At 37.9% G+C, this 10,000-nt stretch overlaps 1 pseudogene across 1 annotated transcript in view; it reads right to left on the bottom strand.

Moving 5' to 3' along the window:
* Window positions 1–10,000, bottom strand: part of LOC148723270 (cubilin-like) — a 168,360-nt pseudogene that overhangs the window by 37,629 nt on the left and 120,731 nt on the right. The window contains exons 8-9 of the transcript XR_015991758.1: window positions 6,918–7,304; window positions 6,229–6,597 (exon numbers count right to left, since the gene is read on the bottom strand). The product of XR_015991758.1 is annotated as a cubilin-like (transcript). The remainder of the gene's footprint in view (window positions 1–6,228; window positions 6,598–6,917; window positions 7,305–10,000) is intronic.

The following is a 10,000-nucleotide window of genomic DNA, read 5'->3' on the forward strand; positions in this document are numbered from 1 at the left end:
ATGTCGTTCTTATAATTTTCAGAAAAGTCATCTCGCACTAAATTCCAAAATTTGTCAAGATTAAAGTCAATCGGAAGGAAGGGAGTCCAAAAGCGATGAAGAATTGGAGATGTGGAGTTTTCCTTCAAGAGAGTTCGATAACATTTCTTGGAAGAAAATTCAAAATCGCGCCACTCCGTGCGGGAGAGAATCCCACGTAGAGTGGTGAGCGCCGAGAGAACATTCTCATAATAGGGCGTCAAGATCTGTGTACTCGGGGTGGAGTTATCTCGAAGAGAGCTCCACTCCGAGCGACAAGAGGCAATCCTAGAGCCTAGAAAATATCTGGCCAAATGAAAGGATTTTGATTCGCGATTATCTAGATTAGAAACTACTGAGGCTAATTTAAGAGATTTACCCTTGATCAGGAAATTCAAAATGCCGAGACCGCCACTGTTAAGAGATTGGTGGCAGGTCGCTCGGCTCACTGTTTCAATTCGACAACCCCAGACAAATGGCCAGATTAAAGCGTTCACCTTAGAAATTACCCATTTTGGGACACACAAAACTGTAGAGAGATATAGGAGCTTGCTAATTCCTAGGGTGTTAACGATGAGTGATCGGCCGACAAGAGAAAGAGAACGGGATTTCCATAAATTTAGATGTTTTTCTAATTTCTCTAGTTTTGGCTGCCAATTATCTAATTCAGTATCGCGGCCGAAAACAACGCCTAGAATTTTAATTTTTGTCACCCATTTGAGGCCAAGTGGTTGGTCGTCGCGCTTACGCCACGCCCCCAACCACATGGCCTCTGTTTTCGTAAGATTAAGGCGTGCCCAGAGCCACGCTCGTAAATATTAATCATGATGAATAGAACTTGCAGAGAGCGATAAGATTTCACTATACAGGTCGTATCGTCAGCATAATTTCCAACTTTATAGCAGAGACCACGTGCGCCCGGAAGGAGAAAACCTTCGATTTCAGGATTATTTCGGATTTTGCATGCGAGAGTTTCAACGCACAAAACATAGAGCAGGGGAGACAGGGAATCCCCCTGTCTTACCCCACGAGACAAAGGAATCGCATCGGTTAGCCATTCATTAACAATAACACGCATATTGGCCCCATTATATAAAGTGTTGATCCAAAAACAAAAAGACGGGCCAAAACCAAAACGGGGTAAGAGGCTTTGCAGAAAGGTGCGATTTACGCGATCGAAGGCTTTCTCTTGATCTAAACTGAGCAAAATGCCGGTTTCATTCGTGCTGTCGATGTAATCTAAGATGTCCCTGAGTAAATGTAAGTTTGAAGTAATTTTGCGTCCGGGCACAGAACAAGTTTGATCAGGGTCAACGATATATTCCAGAACTTTAGAGAGTCGAAGAGAGAGAACTTTTGAGCATAACTTATAGTCAACGTTTAAGAGAGAAATCGGACGCCAATTTTTCAGATTCTTACGATCTCCTTTCTTAAAAATAACGCGTCTGTTGCTCATCTTTATGGAATCACACATCTCTCCGGTTTGGTAGCATGCATTTAAGACTTGACATAAATGTGGAGCTAAACGATCCCAAAATCTAGCGTAGAATTCAACCGAAAGGCCATCAGGGCCAGGCGATTTATTCCTATTCATATTTTTCATAGCGAGAGTAAGTTCGTCAAGCGTGATCTCGCCTTCACAAGATGACGCCTGATCAAAAGTTAATTTCCGTGATAGAGAGGATAAAAGATCTTCTTGAAGAGCAGCATCTATCGGTTCTTCGGAAAAGAGCTGAGTGTAGAAATCGATATGAGCTTTTTCAATCTCTTCTTGGGAGGAGACTTCGATACCGGTAGAATCATAAACCGAAGAGATGTGGGATCGTTGAGCTTTAATTCTTTGTAAATTAAAAAAGTACCGACTGGGGCGTTCGCCTTCCTCTAACCATTCTGCTCTACTACGAATAATGATTCCTTCGACTTGTTTAGTTCGAAGGGCTTTCAAACGACATTCGGTGTCAGAAATTAAAGGGATAACATGTACCTGTATTTCGCGGACGGCGTTACGTTCAAAGATATTCCTCCTTTTATAGCTGTCTCAGGAAAAGATTGAGCAACATCAAATTTAAATGATAACCTACATGTACACGTATTGTACATGTACTTTCTTACCTATTGGCCATTGTTTGTTATTTTTTGACAACTGGTCGTGAACTCACTAATGAACAATTTTTTCTTCCTATTGAACATACTCATCATTCAAATGATTGTTCGAATCGCGAGATGGAATGTTACTTTGCAATGAATAATTGTCTCTTGACGCCATTGATTGCGCCTCTCTATGCTAATTGTCTTATTGAATGTTCCTTTTTCACTTATGATTGTCCGAAGATGATATTGATTTTCTTTTGGTGTTTTTGATTGTCAATTGCGCGCGTTTAAATGTCCACTTGGCGTCCTTGATAGTCGATAGATGCTCTTGTTTGTTCGTTGACACTATTGATCGTTTATAAACATGCAAATTGCGCTCTTGAATGTTCCGTGGCGTTAATGAAGTGCTTCTTGGTGTTATAGAACATATATTCGCCTCATTGATTCTACACTTCGCGAAAATGAATATCTTTTTCGCCTAAATGATCAGCAAAAGGTGTAATACACTTAGCTACAAGCTATTTTACAGGTTTTCCACCAAACAACTGAAACAAATAATTCAAATTGAAAATAACATTATTAAAAATCCCAACTGGCCGAAGGCAAACCAGTTGGCTGTATTACAAGGATAGCCGAGGATTTGAAACTCGGGGCTACCGTGAAACAAATCCAGATAGTTGCTAGTGTGGGACTTGAACCCGGGAGCGGCGGATCGCAAGTCCGACACGCTGACCACTCGACCACGCTGCCTTAAATTTATTATGTTGGAACGAAGGATTTAAGGAGATAGGCCCAACATGGGTTTGTTTACTTTCTTTTTTCTGGTTAAATCTAGATGTCAATCTTTTCCCGATGGGCGTGAACATTCTGGTCTGAATAGACAACATGCTCATGTTAATTTTTTTATAAAGCATCAGCCACGCTCCAATATTTCACCATATAATGCATTGATGGCTTTGGACCCGACCATATTTGAGGGGGATAGATCACTACTTGGCTACCTTCTTGGGCAAGAATACTAAATAACTAAGTCAGTAGTTGAGTTGATTTTTCAAAGCCACTGTTTCCAAAATGCAAGTCGGATTTGATGTGGGTATGCCGACTCGCACTCGAGTCTGCTGTGTCAGCTGGTGCAATGATTACTCGAAGCGTTTCTTGAGTTCCGAGATACCCAGAAATGGTTTTATTTCCAGATGTGAGCTTTGCTTGGACCACTACCGGGAAAAGGTGGGTGTGAAAAATGTGAACGTGCAACCTGGGTCGTAGTCTTACTACCGGCACGAGTAGCTTAACAAGGCACAGTAGCCTCTGGAGAAGAAGTAATATAAATATAAAGCTGTTGAACGTTAGCTTTTACAAACATTTCAGCGAAAGTTGTGGTTTTCCAGGTTTGACCCTTATAAAACTTCCTTCAAATAAACAAATATTCAAATACTACACTTTTCTTTGTCGCACATCTGCAGTGATGTATAATGGGGTGTGCCCTTTGCAGATCTTTCGCTCTTTTTTGTCCTAAAATGGGCTTTATCCCCCGAAGTACCATGAAACATTCAATTATGATACATTAAATTATAATCAGAGTTAGATAATTATTTGTTCCTGTTTCGTATATGTAACACATGACCTTAGTTCCTGTAGCCACGTGCTTCATAGTCCACTGTGGCATGTTTTATTTTTGCTTTTTAAATCAGTAGACCTCATTTTGAATTAATTAGCGTTATTCTGCACGCGAGAAACACGTTTCTGAACTAGCAACATTCCGCTTACATTTGGTTCACGGTTCGGTTGTAGACTTATATAATTAAACAAAGATCTCTTACGCAAAGTATTTCAACGAAATGGGAATAGAGAAACCCCGAGATACGCTTTGTAAACAATCATTATCAGGATGTGTTGACTATCTGCCAAGTTCTATTGCTATTTAGGGAGCAATGCGACAATTTTAGGACTGCAATCCCCTTTTGTGATACAGCAATATTAATATGGACGGTAAGATGATATGATGTTAAATAAGCTGTACATTGGATGTAAAATGGAAACAATTGAGTTTTGTGTGTGAATATGAACATTTTCGAACAACCTTTGGAGATCGAAAAGAACCACACTTCGCCTTCCAAAAGCCGGATTTTCAGTCGATTATTTTGTATAGCACATAGTTAAATAACGGGTTACTTTTACCTATTTTTAATCTTGTTAGAAGAAGGTCGGTTAAATTCCATTAGATTGTGTAAATAAATGATCAAGAATTGCTCAAATTGCTGTCAACATATGTATTGATGTTGTTTTTCAAGATTTGGCAGTTTTTATCGGTCCAAGTGTTTTGAACTCGTGGCGCGACGCTCTTAGATTCGTTTGAAATTTTGAGCTTCAAAAGCGGCATTTGGTCGAACTTCAGTTATTATCGATTTTCTCGAAAATAAATCGATATTCAGCCAAACGAAATATGCAGTACTTTGTTTCACCATAAGGCCTACCTAGCTTAATAATATGAGCTGAATCGATTTTTTGGCTGTTGCCACCAAATGTTTAACCGTTGGTAACATTCGCTCTTAAGCGTCACTTAGTACGGAAATTGGCGGAGTGACCCCTTAATACGGATTGATGGCTTAATACAGGTTCCACAGAATAGGGGTGTCACGAGAAACAGTAACAAAAAAACATCAGTTCATGCCATAACTGACCACTTAATGAGCAAAAACTCGCTCAAAAATACCACTTAAACTGATTTTCGGGAGATAAATATGAATTAAATCTTACTTGAAAGATTACCCTGGTTTTATTTGACTGGTTCCGCTCTTCTCTGCTCTAACTGACCATTCAATAAAGCCTGGTGGAAGACTATACAAACAAGCCATTGGATATCGCTTAAGGGTAGCCACGACTACTTAATAGAAGTGACCGCCAAATAGAAGAGGAAAATTCAGTTTAAAAGGGGGCAAAAAATTCAGAACTTTGACAACCGACAACTTAGTACCAGATGACAGCTTAATGCTTAATACAGGTTCGACTGCAATTAATGACTAATTAGTGACTAATTAATCAAAAAAACTTTGCAACTTTACACCTTTAAAAAAAGAAACTAGACAGCCAGACTTTAAGAAAGGGAGAAAACAAAGCAATTCTTAAAGGCAGAGTCAAAGGCATATATATTTTCTCTGTATACTCTTCCCTTAATCGACTGGCTTTTGTACTTAGCCCTTCCATTTCAGCAGGGGGAAGCTCTTGCTTTTTCTGTATCTTTTAATTCATGAGGGACAGAACGCTTTAAAAGAAATCCCAACAAACTAAAGGAAACAAAATACAATTGACTGACTCTTAACCCATTGACTAAGTCTCTGACTGACTTAAAGACTAACTCGCTGACTCCCTGAAAACACGAGGCATGCACTAACAAGTTTCAGGTGTATTGAATCACTGAACAATAACTTTCACTCTGTGAAGGGCAACTATTCAATTTACAAATAAGTGTATGTTATAGGACTACATGCTGTCCAATTGGGAAATAATTGGATGGAAAAAATTGCAAGGACAGCCAAAATTGGACAAGGTTGAAGGCTGAGTCCATTTTGGCTGTCAAAGAAATTTTTCTTTGTGTAGTCCTCTTACTTACTAATCATAGAGCTAGTCAGATCAGTTGTTATTGGGCATTGCTCAGTCAACCTATCATCTTTAATTTTTTAAAACTGTTCAATTAAGGATTAATTTGGATACTTTGAACTATCCAAATTTATCTTTACATGTAAGTGGACTTTTAAAACATTAAAGAATAATAACTATCCTCACAGTTTCAATTAACCACCACCTATGCAATTAAAACAAACAGTACAGAATTTACTGAAATAATTGAGACTGGAAAACTTTGTATAGCTGATATATTTCAGAAATAGTTAATGAGTTAATATCCTCACACAGGATACATGGAGATGCAAGCTAGGGATCCAAAAGACCTCTCTACTAACAAATACCATCCACCAAATAAAATATTAAGTTTCACCTACAGATAAGAATGCTCTCGTTTCCCTTGTAAACTAATTGTGCCAAATGTAAAAAGATGGAGTTTACCTCTATTGTTATTCATGGTATGTGTTGAAATTTTCTCTGAGTTCTATCGATACTTACTTGGAGGACTGTGGTTCAACAGCTTGTATGTTGCCAAAATCCGTGATAATCCATTTTTGTATCATCAGAAACAAACACCACCCTTAAGCTTTCATGTATTGAATAGAAATTTAAATTAACATTCCTTGGTGTACCACAAAGCTTTCCAACCTGGGAATCATCACTGAAGCTCTTTAACCTCCAAATAATCACACGAGCAAGCAGCGTCACATTGGTGAAGATTGTAGTCTGGTATTGTGGGCTCAGTACGGTATCCTTGTTTCCCTATAATCGTCCAGCTACATTTCTGGTTGAATGGATAGTTTCTTGGATGGAAGGGAGAGGAAAAATAACCAGATGTTTCACTGAGGATCATATCTGTAGGACACGCTGAAAAGAGTAACAAAGACTGTGTCGGCTTCCGGAAAAAGCATCTTGCTCACTTTCTTCATAATCACTTACGACTAGTTTCACGCATTGATAACTGGCTCATATCTTAACTGAAGTAAATAGGGGAGACATTGCATAAAGAGCATAGAAAAGTTTTTACCATGTTTAACTTTTTAAGCCGTTGACCGAGTGTTTATTTTATCATTTGCAAGGTAAATCCAAAGCAAATTTGCACTTCCTTCTATTTCTCTAGGGGGTACTCGCTCAGTAGGGACTTGCATACTCCCTAAAAAAAACTATTAAAGGCTAAAATCACTTACATGAATCTCCATCTATCGCCTCAAAAGATGCACCGAATCCTTTGTTTACAGTGCCAGTGCGGGATTCAAATCTCAATTGAATGAAATTTCCCTTGGAGTACACAGGATAGGGAAGCTTTTGACCACAAAGCTTAAATTCATTAGGATCTCCTCCATGTGAGGCAACGTTTGTGATGAAAACTCGGGCACTTGTTGCCGCCGCTCCAGAACAGTCTGTGTTTTCATTTATTACCAGGGTAAAGTTGAAGAAGGTCAGTTTGATGATTTTCCTACTGGGTACCGTGATATTCCAGGTACAAATCGTATTTGTATCATAGTTGTTGAGAAAATTGCGGCTGGAAATGTGACCACTTGAAGCACTAATAGATTCTCCAGGAGGGACGCAGGCTGAAAAAGAGAGTATTTTTTATTCACTTTTTCATTTTTTTAATTTGAGACAAAAGAGTTCCAGTTAAAATGAAATGGAAAACAAGGATAAAGTTCAAGAAAGTCAGTTTTATGATTTTTCCAATGGGTACCATGATATTCAAAATATAACCTGGCCTGTTTGCATCATAGTCGCTGAGAAAATAAGGGGTACAAATGTAACCATTAGAACCAGTGAGGGACCCAGAGGTACAAATTGAAATTGCAAGGAATTATTTGAAAGTAAACACTTTCCAAGGTTAGTCATCAGCAATGAGTCCTTATATAGAGAGAGAACCAAGCAAATCTTAGCCCTTCAACTCCTAGAAGAGATTAATATATAATTTCTCCCTATAATATCTATACACTGTCAAGCAAACAGATGATGAGAATACTCAAACATCAGAAAGTTGATACCTTAATCGACTTAATCTAACACCAACTTCAAAAAACTCAACTTGAAGGAAAATGTGTCGCAGTAACGGGGAAGATGATTTTCAGAATCTTAAACATCAAATTATAATGATTTATCATTATAATTATTTTGTCAGTTATTTACACTAGGATATGAGAAAGTTAATGCACTGTAAATTATTTCTGTGTTGTTAAAACATATCATAAAATGATCAAACTATCTTTTTTGGAAGTATGACAATTTGGTTTTCCTTCCAGAAGTGGAACATTTTAAAAAGTACTTTAAAGGATTTCGTGTTTGTCATCATCTTTTATTTTTCTTTCATTCAAATAAAAACGTAAACAAAATATGCAGATCAAATCCCTGCAGCATTCACAGAACGCTCAGTGATATATACGCTTTGATAAGTTTAGGCAAGACTGCTCTGCATGTTAAACACATTCCTCACGAATGTCGTCACGTTATAAATCACAAACAAGGCCATCAGTGTAGGGTGCTCGAGTATGTTCAACATTTCAAAGCGCCATATTTCGTGTTTTCGTGCCTTACGCTATTTCTGTCCATTCAAATTCCATATGTGATGATCATAAAGCACTCTTGGGAAAAAAAAATGCCTAAATAATAGTAAAAGCGGCTGACTGACAGTACTTACCATCGTATGCGTTCACCAGGTGTAGAAGTGAGACAACTGTGTGTGGGAAAAGATGTTAATTTTTTACAAATTCAATTTAGAGCTAGCCCTACCCCTGTGCCGTTTCAACACGAGTTGGTGCATTGTTAAAAACTGTGTGCCTCGAAGTACAAAGATTGAAAAAAAAGAACTTACTTAAAAAATTTTGCGAACAAGTATCGGGACGGTAATATGTTTATATATGCACGTCGAACTTTATTTCTGAAATGGAGATCTTTATGGTAAGGAGAACAGTTAAAACAACTTTTACAGTGACACGAACTCAACCGGGGCAACCCAACGTTTTTTAGCCAATCACAAGACGAGTTTAGAACAAAAAAATTGAAGTTCGTTCATCAGCGGATCAATCATTACAAGGGTCAAATTTCACTGTTCGTTTGACTAGATCAGATGTGAAGGTATGCGAAAGCTTTTAGTTTTTTTAAAGCAAAAAAAATATAATATTTTTTCATTTCTATTACGGTAAAGGTGAATAAATATTTACCGAATGGCGACCGGTAATTTCGAAGACTAAACTGACTAAAGTTAAATTTACCAAATTGCGGCCGACTCACTTTATACAATATATTTTCCGAAACACGGCCTGGAATGCTGAAGGTGAGAGCTTATGTAATTTACTGAATATTGCGGCCGCGAATTTTGAACACGAAACGGGCTTGATCAATGTAAATAAATATATCAATTACGGCCGGCTAAACCTCAAGGCGAAACCGGCTCAACACAAGTATATTTTTAAAATATCATTGAAAAACGGCCGTATCTACAATTTTACCGGGAATTTTAGTAACCAATCACAAGGACAAAGAAAATTTCAAATTTAGTTTTTGCATGTATTACCGGTAGTTGATTCCGTTTTCGTTGTAGTTTGAAAGTCGGGAAGTATTTCAAACATTTACTGATTTGAGGTAAAACCGTTTCGTCTTCAAAATCTCAGGCCGTGTCAATTCCGCAAATACATTTGTATTGAGTCCGTTTGGTCTTCAATATTCCCAGCCGCATTATTCCGTAAATTGTATGAGCTTTCATCCTCGACATTCCAGACCGTGTTTCGAAATATATATTTTATAAGTTAACTCGTTCGTAATTTAGTAAATTTCTTTAAGTCTGAGTCCTTTCAGTCTTCAAACTTCCCGGCCCCAAAATTCGGTAAGTTATACAAGCTTTCTTCTTCAAAACTCCATACCCCATTCCGAAAAATCTTTTTTATAAAAGTTTACTCACCCGTAATTTCGTAAATTTACGTTGAGTTCGTTCAGTCTTCAAAATTTCCGGCAGCAATACTCGGTAAATTATACAAGTACTTGTCTCCGACATTCCAGACCGTGTTTCGAAAAATAAATTTCATTGGTTTACCCAGCATTATTCGTTACTTACGTACGTTGAGGCTGTTCAGTCTTCAAAATTACCGGCCGCTGTTAGGTAAATATTTATTCGCTTTTACCGTAAACGAAATAAACAACATATTTATTTCACCGTAAAAAAACTAGAAGCTTTCGCATGTCTTCACATCGACTCCAGTCAAACGAGCAGTTAAATTTGACCGCTGGGAACGAAGTACTCCCATTCTTTTGT

The sequence above is a fragment of the Stylophora pistillata genome, chromosome 9 (genome assembly GCF_964205215.1).
Source record: "Stylophora pistillata chromosome 9, jaStyPist1.2, whole genome shotgun sequence".
Classification (NCBI taxonomy): Eukaryota; Metazoa; Cnidaria; class Anthozoa; order Scleractinia; family Pocilloporidae; genus Stylophora; species Stylophora pistillata.